General features: G+C 51.2%; 1 long non-coding RNA gene across 1 annotated transcript; it reads left to right on the forward strand.

Annotated features, from left to right (window-relative positions):
* Window positions 1-925: 925 nt before the first annotated feature.
* Window positions 926-3,990, forward strand: LOC131505538 (uncharacterized). Its single transcript, XR_009258449.1, has 2 exons — window positions 926-1,486; window positions 3,837-3,990. It is a non-coding gene; the product is annotated as an uncharacterized LOC131505538 (long non-coding RNA).
* Window positions 3,991-12,598: the final 8,608 nt, after the last annotated feature.

Consider the following 12,598-nt stretch of genomic DNA (forward strand, 5'->3'; position numbering starts at 1 on the left):
TGCATTATAGAAGTAACATATGCTCATAGAAACAGAAATCAAATAGGATGAAAGTAGAAACACTCCATCCCAGCCCCAGCCCTTCTCTTCAGACAAAACCGCTGTTAACATTTTGTTATTCCTTCTAAAAATTTTCAATGCACACGCAAGCATATATTGGTATGCCCCTATTTTTCCACACAAAAAGATTACATTGCAGTCCTGTTCTATAATTTTATTTTTTTCAAATAAAGCAACTTGGGCATTACTCTACGTTGGGACACGTGGGTCTACGTCATTCTTTTTATTTTTATCTTTTTTTAATTTTTTAATGTTTTTATTTATTTTTGAGGCAGAGAGAGACAGAGCATGAGCAGGGGAGGGGCAGAAAGAGAGGGAGACACAGAATCCGAAGAAGGTTCCAGGCTCTGGGCTGACAGCACAAAGCCCGATGTGGGGCTTGAACCCACAAACTGCGAGACCATGACCTGAGCTGAAGTCGGACGCTCAACCGACTGAGCCACCCAGGCGCCCCTACGACATTCTTTGTAATGGTGGCACCATACTCCACCGTACGGATGCCCACGGCGGTTTAACCAATTCCCTTCCAATGTACATTTAGGCTGTATCCGTATTTGCTTACTAGTCTGTTTGCTGGCTATTACACATAATGCCTTAATGCACATGCTTGGGCATAATCTTTGTGCCCTTGTGTGGGTACATCTGCAGGATGAAGAGGGAAAGTTCCTAGCTGTGAATCTCATTGTGTGACTCCCAACCCCCTTTCCCTGAATCACCCTGCTCCTCACTAAAGGAGACCCAGGAGGACTTTGCTTGCCTCAGTCAAGACCCTCCCAAAACACACGGGTCTTCTCTCCCTGACAAGAAGTCAGGCCAGGGACACAGGGGGCAGGCAGCCCGCCTTCCTCTGCCGTTCCCATGGACCCATCGGTTCCTCTTGGCTTGTCTCAGCCACTGCAGACTTTGGAAGGTAGGTCCCCTCACCACGACACTGCCAACGCCTGCTGCCGCTGCAGACTTTGGACCTGATTGTTTATTTAGACTCACAGTGTCTCCTGCTCCTTCCTCGCCCATGCCCTGCCTACCTGGGTGCCTGGTACCTGCGGGCTCCGCCCCCGTCTCAGGAGCACCTGTGGCTGCGTGCTGTCTGCTTGTTCTTCTTGACATGACTCCTGCATCTGTAGCATTTGTTTGGTCCTTCTTGAAGAAACGGACTTGCCACGCCAACCCCTTGCCTGTCTGGGTCCCATGCCTTCAAAGGGGGCCAGATACACCATCCCAAAATATGCTACTGTGGCAGGAGGACTATTTGGGGCTGAAGGCAACTGAGAGAACGTGAGCACAGGAAGGCCTCTCTGCTCTCCTGTTATCTGCCTGACACCAGGGCATGGCCTCCCCTTGTGAAGGTGTCCCAGGCTTCTCCTGTACCACGATGGGGAGAACAACCCTTATCATCAGAGATGGAGACTCTGCAGGGTGTACCAAGGTGACTCTTTATGTACCAAGGTGACTCTGCACAAGCAAATCTCTAAATCACCCTATCTGCCCTTAGTTCCCCCGTATATCTACCTTCCCGCAATTTGCTGCCCCCTAGAAGCCCCCTTTTCTTTGTCTAAGCCCTTTTTTTACAATATAAAGCCTTTTGTTAAAATGGTACATAAACTGCCAAGCCTAGCCACTTTTGGGGGGGTTTTGCTTCTTTTCTGGGGAAGTCCCCTGAGTGTAAAATCAAAAATAACATTTAGGGGCACCTAGGTGGCTCAGCTGGTTAAGCGTCTGACTCTTGGTTTCTGCTCAGGTCATGATCTCACGGTTTGTGAGTTCAAGCCCTGCACTGGGCTCTGTGCTGGCAGTGCAGAGCCTGCTTGGGATTCTTTCTCTCTCCCTCTCTCCCTGCCTCTCCCCTGTGCATGTACACACTAGCTCTCTCTCTCAAAATAAATCAATAAACCTTAAAAAAAAATCTGTAGGCTTTTTCTCTTACTATTCCGTCTTTTGTCAGCTTAATTTGCACATCCCAGTCACACACCTAAGAGTGTTGAGGAAGTTTGTCCTCCCCTGCGCGATCCATACTCCATTCTCAGCCACAACCCTATGCTGACCAAGGGCCCACAAGGAGTGCTCACTCCACTGAGTGCCCTCTGTCACATACTGACTACCCTCCAGCCAGGTGATCTTTCCAAATGAACACCATATCGCCTCACTTTCTCTTTTAGGACCTTTTTTTTCAGCATCTCAACGCAATTAGAGAAAACCCAACCACCACTTAATGACCTGCCTCTCACTCCCCCTTACAACCCCTGCAACCGCAGGGACTACAAGGTGCCCCCATCCTCAGTTCTTGGCCCTTCCTCACTTCCGGGCTTTGGGTGCGCTGCTCTCTCTGCTGGACGCGTCCTCCACCGTCTCTTTGCAAGGGTCAGCTTCCTCCCCGCTACAAGCAGGGATCATTCTTGATCACAGCAGCTCCTGTCTTCCATGGTCAACTCACCATGTTTCCCCCACCGGAAGGAAGCTGATTTTCCTTGGAAGAATTACCCGTCCCCCATTCTATGGTGTCAGCCAACATGCCCCACCTTCCCAAAGGATGTGGCAAAAACCCGGCCAATCCGGACCCTCCCTCTGGAATTTGATCCCTGACAGTTGGGCATTTGAATTTTCAACAACAGCAAAACCGTTGGAACAGATTTATCTCAAAAGAGAACGCCCCTTAGCTGTCGTCCTTCTGACAGTCTTTCCCCCCCCCCCCGCTGCTCTCTCCCCTTGTTCTGCCCATCTCCCTCCTTTCTTTACACCCCCTCCTACTCCTTCTATTTGGAGAGTTTTCCCTTCCCTCCCCCAGCCTCCCCTCCTCATCAGTCTCTGTTCTTTGCACTCAAAGAACCCGCCTGAGACTCTCCACCACCCTTCTCCTCCGGGCCCCCTCCTCCTCCCATTTATCCAGCGCCCAATATAAATATTTGATGAACGACTAACAAAGGCTAATAATGAATGTGTGGCACTTTCCAAGGGGGCGGGGGAGACACCCTGCAAGCAACAGGAGTGAGGTCTCTCGAGAAAGGCACAAACAGCATAATTAGTAAGTGCATCATATACTTACTTTTGGCTTTGTTTGTGCGGCCTCCTTGGGCATAGACATGTGGCTTCCGGGAGAGGCTGGGAGGGACGAGTGAAACTCCGTACCGTGAATTCCTCGGCACTGAAACACCCCGTCTGGCCACCTTCACCACGGAGGGGGACACCAGTGGTAAAAATATGGGACGGTGTTGTCTTTTGATGAGAGGGAAGGTACTCCAGGGAGTGGAAGAGCGACACATCTATTCAGCTTTCTGATGACTTTCTAAATGCTGAGACTTGACCTCATGCGTTGTTAAACTGATGCTTTGCTGCACTCCAGTGACCGACAGGAAGTGACCAAAGGCCCGCACTTGCCCGGCAGGAGGGACACAGGTGCATCCACAGGAAATGAAGATGTCTGTCCCCAGACCCCGTGAGGGCCACCAAGTCCCAGTGCCTGGTATGCTGCAGGAGCTTAATAAATATGTGCCCCATGGCTGGATCTAGTTTCTGATGTTTAAAACAATTTTTTTAATTTAAAAAGAAATTTATTTATTTTGAGAGAAAGAGAGAGAGAGAGAGAGCAGGGGAAGGGCATAGAGAAGGAGAGAGAGAATCGCAACACGGGGTTCTATCTCACGAACGGTGAGATCACGGCCTGAGCCAAAATCAAGAGTCAGAGGCTTCAACACCTGAGCCACCCAGGTGCCCCTAGTTACTGACGTTTTGTTAAAAGACTTACGTTGCTAAAGCAAATTCTTCGTTTTCCCTTGTTTCAGACATAAACCGGACGGATGGAATCTGGATCTGGAAGATCATCTCCGGCAAGCACCCCTCTGATGATGAAATCCCTTCTAGATCTTGTTGGCTATTTCTGTACCGCTCTGGATTTGGGAAGTTTTTCCTTACGTTAAGCCAAAGACCCTATTGCAAGTGTAGACAAAACGAGTCTACACTCTCCCACGTGGTCACTCCCCAAATACGCGGAGACATTCTATCCTTTTCTCTGGGACCCCGACCTTCACCCCCCCTCCCCCCAGCTTGTAGCCTAAAAAAACCTCACGCCCACTGACTGTTTTAACTACCACTCTGGCCCCTTCACCCAAGACCCCTCCATCTATTCTCCAAAACTGGGGTCCCCAGGGCTGGGTCCTGGCCATACTTCGTGGACCGCTCTAAGGGCTCTCCAGTCTCACTCACGCCCATGACTTGAAGCACCTTCAGTCAGCTAATGTTTTCCAGATTTATACCTGCGGCCCTGACGCCCGGTCCCCCATGCCAGACCCACATCCCCAGTCAGCTGTTTGGGCCCTCCCTCGGATGTCCCGCCTCCTCCCCCTGCACCTGCTCCCACCTGGACCCTCTCTCAGTGGGCAGCACCCCCTTGGCCAGCCGCTCAGACACAAACCTGGGAGTCCTGCTGCTTTCTTCCTGCTCCCGCCTTGCCTCAACTCCAGTGAATCACAAGGCTTATTGACAGTATCTCCAAGGCTTGTGAGATCCCTCCCACCCTCCACCCCCACAGCACGGTTATGGGAGCCTCCCCTCACTCCTTTTGAAAAACTCATTGATGAGTTCCCATGGGACCCAGAATAATATCAAAATATGAGCCACGATCCCTGACTCTCCATCTTTTTTCTCTACTCTGTGATCTCGACTGTCTGCCACTCTGGGCTTATTTGGGCTCCCTGGGAAAAGCAACCTCTTTCTACCACAGGGCCTTGGCATATGCTGTCTGGGTCCCCTCCTCTTGGCATGGTTGTCTCCTGCTTCCCCGAGCCCCCGGGTGCTTTCTCACAGCACCTAGAATAATTTGTTATCTAATGAGAAATTTACATGTATATGTATATGTATATATGAGTATTTACATATACGTATTTTTGTGGTATGCCTGTCCCCACGACTAGAGTCTCAAGTCCACGCAGGCAGGGATCTGGTCGGTTATCTTTCTCCCATGTCGTTCCTGACACCAAGAAAGCTCTTGGCACATAGTAGGTGGTTGGTGAATATCTGCTTGGTGACCACGCTGATGATTCAAGGGCACATTTCCCGCCAATCTCTCCCCTGGTGGCCCATGGGGCCAGGCAGCTCTAACTATTCAAAACCCACACCTCATTGTCTCTCTCCCTAATCTGTTTCTCCTTGTGTAACCTGGGTCTCAGCGAGCAGCCCCACGACCCTGGGGGCCACCATCACCCCCATATCCAGAGAGTCCGGCCAAGTCTCGTCCATTCTGTCTCCTTAATAACTCGCATTTCTGCGCCGAACTTTCTGCCCTTACGACTCTGAAGGTTTTGTTCAACCCTCAGGCCTCACACCCAGTTGCCTTTGTAGCCTCTGATCCCGCCGCATCCCCCTTCCAGCAGTGCCGGCAAAGCACCCTTCCTAACTTCCCCGTGACAGCGTCGCTCCTTTCTTTGCCGCTGGTGGGAGCGCCATCTGACTGCCCCATTCACCCCTCCCCCCCCACCAGTGTGTTGGGGAGAAGGGACCAAGCCCCCCTCCAAGCCGGCGACGCCCTGCTCCTTGGTGCCTCGGCTTTCTCACTTCGGGGAGAATTGGCAGGTCCGCTTGGCTGGGAAACCAGCAAGGCCACGCTGTGTTTGCTCTTCGTTCGGGGATAAAAATGACGCTTTGGTCTCCACCTGCCCACTCCTGTCCCAAGCGCCCCTTCCTAGCGTCTACCACCCCCCCCCCCCCCCGCAACGGTGAACATTAAACGTAAGATAAAAGGTGGGAAGCACTTCGGAAAGCGTCTGGCACAGAAGTGCTTCAGAAACGCTACGAAACATAAACTTGATGGGGAAGGGGATTGTCGTCAGCCCCCGCCACCCCCAAGCTGGGGGAGGCGCTCATCCAAGCAAAGCTGTGCCCCCCTTCCCCCCCCACCCCATGCCTGGGAGGGAGAGAGCGGGGCTCCATGAGCAAGCCCCAGACCAGATCCCTCGAACCAGAGGGGCGCTGCTGAGAACCCGATGCCCAGGCTCTGCGTGGGCTGTTTTCCTTTCCTGCACCCTGCAACCCACGTAATCTGCACTGAGGGCCAAAGCTCGCTTGCTGGGGCTGTGACTCAAAGCCCCGTCATCTTCCGAATAACTTCTCCTTCCTCCCCTTCCCCCTCCTCCTCTTTTCTTCTCCTTCCCCCTCCTCCTCCCCCCTCCTTTCTGCTCCTTCCTTCCCCTCCTCCTCCTCCTCCTTTCTTCTCATTCTCTTTCCTCCTCCTCCTCCTCCTTTCTTCTCCTGCCTCCTCCTCCTTCCCCCTGTCCCCTCCCCCTCCTCCCTTTCCTCCTCCCTTCCTCTTCTTCCTCCTCCTCTCCCCCTCCCCTCATCTTCTCCCCCTACCTTCCCCCCCCTCCTCCCAACCAAATCCCAGACCTGCCAGGTCTGCCTCTGAATGTTTCCTCAACTGTCCCCTCCACCCACTGCTCCTGCCCGTAGGTCTCTGGACAATTTATTACCAGCCCCCAGTCCCAGGGCTCCCATCTGCCCCTCCCCCACTCGCAGCCAGAGGCCTCCTTGCTCTCGTCATCCCCAACTTGGAAACCCCTGACAGCTTCCACTGCTCACAGGATGAAGTCCATACATCCCTCCCCAGCTCCGGGGCAGCCTCTTCTCTGCCTCCCTTGAGCCCCCCAAGCACGAGGGGGGTGGGGGTGGGGGGACACACGAGCCGCCTTTCTGGCTGTGCCCTCGCCAGACTTCTACTGTCCTATCACCCTTTCAAAGGACCAGTCCACATTCTTAGAAACAGCAAAACGGACCCGGGGTAATTTAGGCAGAAGGACAATTTTGGAAGGGTATTGAACTGAGCAGCGGCCAGTAAGAAGGCTCAGAACCAGACCTGCAAACAGCCAGGAAGAGGCCCACACACCCTGTGCCATTTTCCTGGTCCCCGGGTCATGCTATGGTCGCGTGAGACCTGACCACAGCGGGGGAAGGGGACCCGGGACCTCTCTACAGTCCCTGTGACTAGCCGTGGCTCTATACGTATTTCAAAGCAAAAAGTTTTAAAGAAAGAAAGACAAGCCGGGCAGGGACAGGGCAGGGCAGGGTAAGGACGCTGTTGTTGCTGCCTGGGCAAATCTGGCAAAATCTCTCAACAGTCCCTGCTTCCACGCGAGCCATTCAAGAGCATCCCATCGGCCACATCCAGGTGTCAGATCCCTGGCCACCGGGGAGGAGAGAGTCCCGTCCCCTCACGCTTCTGTCTAGGCAAGTGAGGTCTGTTCCCCACCTCCCCACCCAGGCTCCCAACTGGGCAGCCGAAATCCATGCCACGGAGAAGGGCAAAGTCCTCGTCAGGGAAAGTCTGCGGCCCCCAAGCCCCAAGCCTGGATCATTTGCATATCTTTATCACTGCAGCCCTATGACACCTGTGTAATCATTCATTCAACAAACATTAACGAGCGCCTCCCTGGGGCCAGATGTGGCGGGGGGGGGGGGGGGGGGGGGGGGGGGGGGGGGGTACCGCAGCCAGCAAGGTGCAGGCACGAATCCACCCCCCCCCCACCCAGTCCTGCCCTCATCATTTTTCATTTTGCCTTTCCTTTTCTCAGGGAGGAGCATCCCTGCGATTGCTCTGAGAGGTCCCTACCAGTCTTGGATTTGTCCACGGCTCAGCTCGTCACTGTCTTTTCTTTTTAGGTACCTGCTCCTAAAAACCTCGGCTCCCTCCCCGCCGGAAGACTCTGAGCCCATCTCCCCTTTTGAGATGCACATCTTAGAATCACGAGCCTCCTCGATACCTTTCGAAATCTCCCATGCTGAAGATTAGAAACTACGCCTGACTCTGTTGTCCTTCTCAGATACCGTAAATGCTAAGGCTCCACAGTTGGCTACTTCCAGATTTCTAGCCTGTCTACCTGGCCAACAGTCCCTCCATATGGTGGGCCATTCCTGGGAGTAGTTCCTTTGAGACGCGAAATTGTTAAGTCGGGAATTTGTCAGAAGCCTCACGATCTAGTTTCCACATAGCAGCAAAAATGACTTTCTTGAAACACGAAGCAGATCATGTCACCCCCCCCTTGTTGAACCCCCGGAAGCCCCTGCCCTCCTCACCAAACCCAACCTGTACCACTCCTACTGTATTCTTCCCACTCTTTGAATATCCCCAAGACTTTCCTGCCCCAGGACCTTTGCACCTGCGGTGTCCGCTCTCCTTTGCTTAACTAGCTCCTTCCCTTCCTTCACGTTTCAGGGTGATTTCACACTCCAGGAGGTTTTCTCTGATTACCCTTCCCTCCTTTGGTCCCTCTCAGTTATTTTCCATCTCAGCCCCTTGTATTGAGTGCCTAGGTTAACTTGCATTATATTTATATTTATATTTATATTTATATTTATATTTATATTTATATTTATATATTTATATTTGTTTGGTGTTGGTTTTTGCTTGCTTACTGCCATTGGAAGGCCAGGTTTAGGAGGGCAGGCACTATGACCTCCGGTCTCATTCACCATTGTGTCCCCAGCACCTCTATCCCAGTGCCTGGCCAATGGCTAATGCTCAGTAAACTTTGGGGGGCGGGGTTGCCAACGGTGAAAGGATCTGATTTTTGTCAAGCGGCTTCCCGTAGACGTCTCACTCCTAGACTCTGCTCTCTGCCCATTTGCAGAGGTCTGTTGGAAACAGGATGGAATTTCTCCTGGGTCCAGGTGGCCCACGACATGCCGTGACAGCAGCTAATGTCTGTCTCCCTCTGATCTTTACAGGGAGTTCCTCTTCATCCCACGACGCTCGGACTTACAGCCAGGTCTCTCTGGTGTGGATGGAGCACTCCTCACTTCGTTCTGCGAGACTCTGCTTCCTTCTGGGCCACGAGTATCATTTCTGCCTCCTCATTGTACCCCAGGCACTTCCTGTCTCCTGTCCTTTCTCCATCACCCCGCTGTCCTCCACAGCAACCCAAATCACAGATCCTTGGGAGTTTTTCCCTCGCCTCCGCAATATTCAGCGTGAAGCTTGCTTGGCGTGCAGCCCGTCTTTGGGCAAACACATTCTGCCCCCGGCCCATGCCTTCTGCTTCTAGCTAGGAGTGTTCTGGGATCTTAAGACATATGCAAGTCCCAGGAAGTCAAAATTCAAGCAGCCAACCATTCACCTGCCTCAGTTTCTTCTTCAACCATTCCACGGCAGAGGTTGGGAGGCCTCTCTTCTGCCTCCTTCAGTGGGGGGCCGGGGACCCCAGCCTCCTGAGGGAGCCACGCTGGGTAACACTCGACCACGCATCTCCCGTGGCCACGTCAGGCCCGGTGGACCCCACCACTCCCCTTCGCTGAGAGTACCCCACCCCGGTGACTCATCCTGCTCTCCCACATAACTTGCCTGCTTCTCTGGAAGACATGGTTTCTCCCCGGGCCTCCTGATCTCCTTCCTCTATGGGGTTTTCCCACCCCCACCCCTGACTTGGGTGTTGGCTCCTTGAACGGCCCTGTGGTTCCGTGAGCACGTGTGGCCCACCGCTGCTCCCCGCGGAAGGCCCAGGCTCGCCACACCGGGCCGGCTCTTGGCCGGCTCTCCGCGGAGCCCCAGGCAGCACAGCTAGGCTTTCTTCCGTCTTCCGTGCTGCAATCTCCTACTCTCTTTGATCTTGGCCTGGGTTTTACAGGGATCCACTGCTTGCTTCCTCGGTTCCTGCTGGACTGCAGGTTCCACTTAGAAGCCAAAGCCTGAGGTCGGGACCACCTCTGCCCCATGCGTCCTCCTAACCCCAAGCCCCAGGCATACTCCCCACGCAGTGCGGGCGCTCCCACCCCATCCTGAGGAAGCTTTAAGCCACTTCCTTTGCACACATATATTTTCTCCCACCCAGGATCAGGAATAAAGGCTTGGCGGCTCTCAGCAAATGATGACCCATCAGCCAGCGAGAGCAGGCGGGCAGTGAATCACCTGGCAAATGGGAGGAAAACCCTCCAGGGCAAAAAAAAAAAAAAAAAAAAAAGCATTCACATTTCTTTTGTTTCAAATTTGCAAATCTCTGCAGTCCCCGGGAGCTCTTATCTTGTTTGTCTCCAAACTCAGGAAGTGGATATTCTTGGGATTCTGGGGTGGATACAAATAGGTCTGGAAAGAATCTTCAAAGAGTTCCAGGCAACGGTGATCCATTGGATGTTTCTTTTCCAAAATTATTTATCATATAATAAAATCTTTTTAAAACAAAAATGTTTAATGCTTATTCATTTTTTGAGAGAAAGACAAGAGAGCCGGAGCACGAGTGGGGGAAGGGCAGACCGAGGAGACGCAGAATCTAAAGCAGGCTTCAGGCTCTGAGCTGTCTGCACAGAGCCCGATGTGGGAACTGTGAAATCATGACCTGAGCTGAAGTCGGACGCTTAACTGACGGAGCCCCCCAGGTGCCCCGATCATGTAATAAAATCTTATGGATCCGATTAAATGATAGAACCACCCATTTTAATTAATCTCAATAGAAAATACGGTAGGCGAGGAAAACACTTTCCTCTTCCCTCTTAGGTTCTATGCCTGGGCCTGTGAACTAAGCCGACAAAAGCCAGATCAACAGGAAATAGGCATACAAATTTTACTTGCCATCGATATTTTAATTTTCAAGTGAGCAGAGGTCTTCCTAGAAAAGAAAGAAAGACCCAGAGGAGCAGTTCAACTTGGGGAGCTTAGATACCATTTTAACAAAGAGGATAAATTATGGAGAAGTGACAAGACAAAGGAAAAGGGATGTGGGAAGATAAATGTATGGGGGAAACTAATGAAGACAAGGGGTCCTGAGTAAAGTGTTGTTTACGCAGACTCAAGTCGGGCACCCTCCGCATCTCTGGTGATTTGCCTTCTTCCCTTCCTGGTATGAAGGAGGGGGAAACATCTTCAAAGGAAAATACAGGCTCTACTTGAGGCTCGATAATAGCACAGAATGCATTTCCTGAGTCCGTTTTTTTCTCGTTTGCCTTCACCTCAAAATAATCCTCATGCCAAAGTACGCATTGCTTTTAATGTTTACTCATTTTTTGAGAGAAAGAGAGAGAGAGTGCAAATGGGGGAGGGGCAGAGAGAGAGGGGGAGACACAGAATCTGAAGCAGGTCCCACGTTCTGAGCTGTCAGCACAGAGCCTGACGCGGGGCTCGAACTCACGGACCCCGAGATCATGACCTGAGCCGAAGTCGGACGCTTAACCGACTGAGCCGCCCAAGAGCCCCATAATCCCCTTCAATATTTTAAAAGAAATTTAGTTATGTCACCCTCAAAACTTCTTAGAAACCCAAAAGAAAGGAAAATAGAATCTTGCCCCCTGGAGACACAGAAGATTTATTTAGGGAACAGAGAAGGATCGTTTCAATCAGCATTAAGCTACTCATAGACAAAGGAGGGCTGCTAAAATCATAGAGGTATGTTTTTCTCTTACATAAATTAAATGTTTTCTCTCTGGGGGGCACCTGGGTGGCTCAGTCGGTTAAGCGTCCGACTTCGGCTCAGGTCATGACCTCATGGTTTGTGAGTTCGAGTCCCGAATCAGACTCTACACTAATGGTGTGGAGCCTGCTTGGGAGTCTCTCTCTCTCCCTCTCTCTCTCTCTCTCCCCCCTTCTCTCTCTGCCCCTCCTCCATTTGCTCTCTTTCTCTCTCCCAAAATAAATAAGTAAACTTAAAAAAATGTTTTCCCTCTGATTTTTCTTGTTCAGCAAAACTTTTTTTTTTTTTTACAACATCCATGTAAATGATTATAGTCTTTAAACTAGTGAGGTTGAAATAGATTATGGTTGATGTCACTCATTATTTAGAAGAGGGTAAATCATTCAAGAGGAAGAGTATCTTATTTGTAGTTTTCCTAAAAAGCTTGGTCTTCGGACACCTGTGAATGGAGAGGACGGTTCCCGAAACTCCCAGGCGTCCGCGCCACAAAATGCCTCTGCTCAGCCCCAGGGTAGGACGCCTGGGCTCTTGCCAGCTTGAGCCCGAATGCCCAGGCCTGCCTTTCTCTCTTGAATTATGCATAACACTGAAGGTAGTTAGTGCTTTGGGCAGAGAGGATGAACTTTGGATCTGGCCACTTTCTGCAGTCATTCATAAATTTCAGTGGAAGCTAAGATTGACACTCGTTCCCATCCAGGATCAGGGTGAGACATCCTATTTAGAATGTTTCCTCCCAAAAGCCCACTGTTCCACAAAATTACATTTTGTTTTATTTTACTTATTTGAGAGAGAGCGAGAAAAGGCGAGGCAGAGGGAGAGGGAGAGAGAGAAACTTAAGCAGGGTCCATGCCCAACTCGGAGCCCAACTCCGGACTTGATCTCACGACTATGAGATCATAACCTGAGCTGAAATCAAGAGTCGGATGCTTTACCGACTGAGCCACGCAGGCGCGCCCAAAATTACATTTTAAACATACTCTTCCCAACTCCTGAAGTATAAAGGTAAGAAAATGGAATCAATTTCGTTATACATGGGCAACATCACAGAAGACCGTAGAGTTAAAGTCAAGAGTTATATTTACGATAACATCAAAAGTAATTTTTTGCTCTTAGAAGCTTTATAATTTTCCTAACCAATAAATAACGCTTAAATGTTTTTTAAG

This window comes from Neofelis nebulosa, chromosome 2 (assembly GCF_028018385.1).
Source record: "Neofelis nebulosa isolate mNeoNeb1 chromosome 2, mNeoNeb1.pri, whole genome shotgun sequence".
In the NCBI taxonomy this organism is placed as follows: Eukaryota; Metazoa; Chordata; class Mammalia; order Carnivora; family Felidae; genus Neofelis; species Neofelis nebulosa.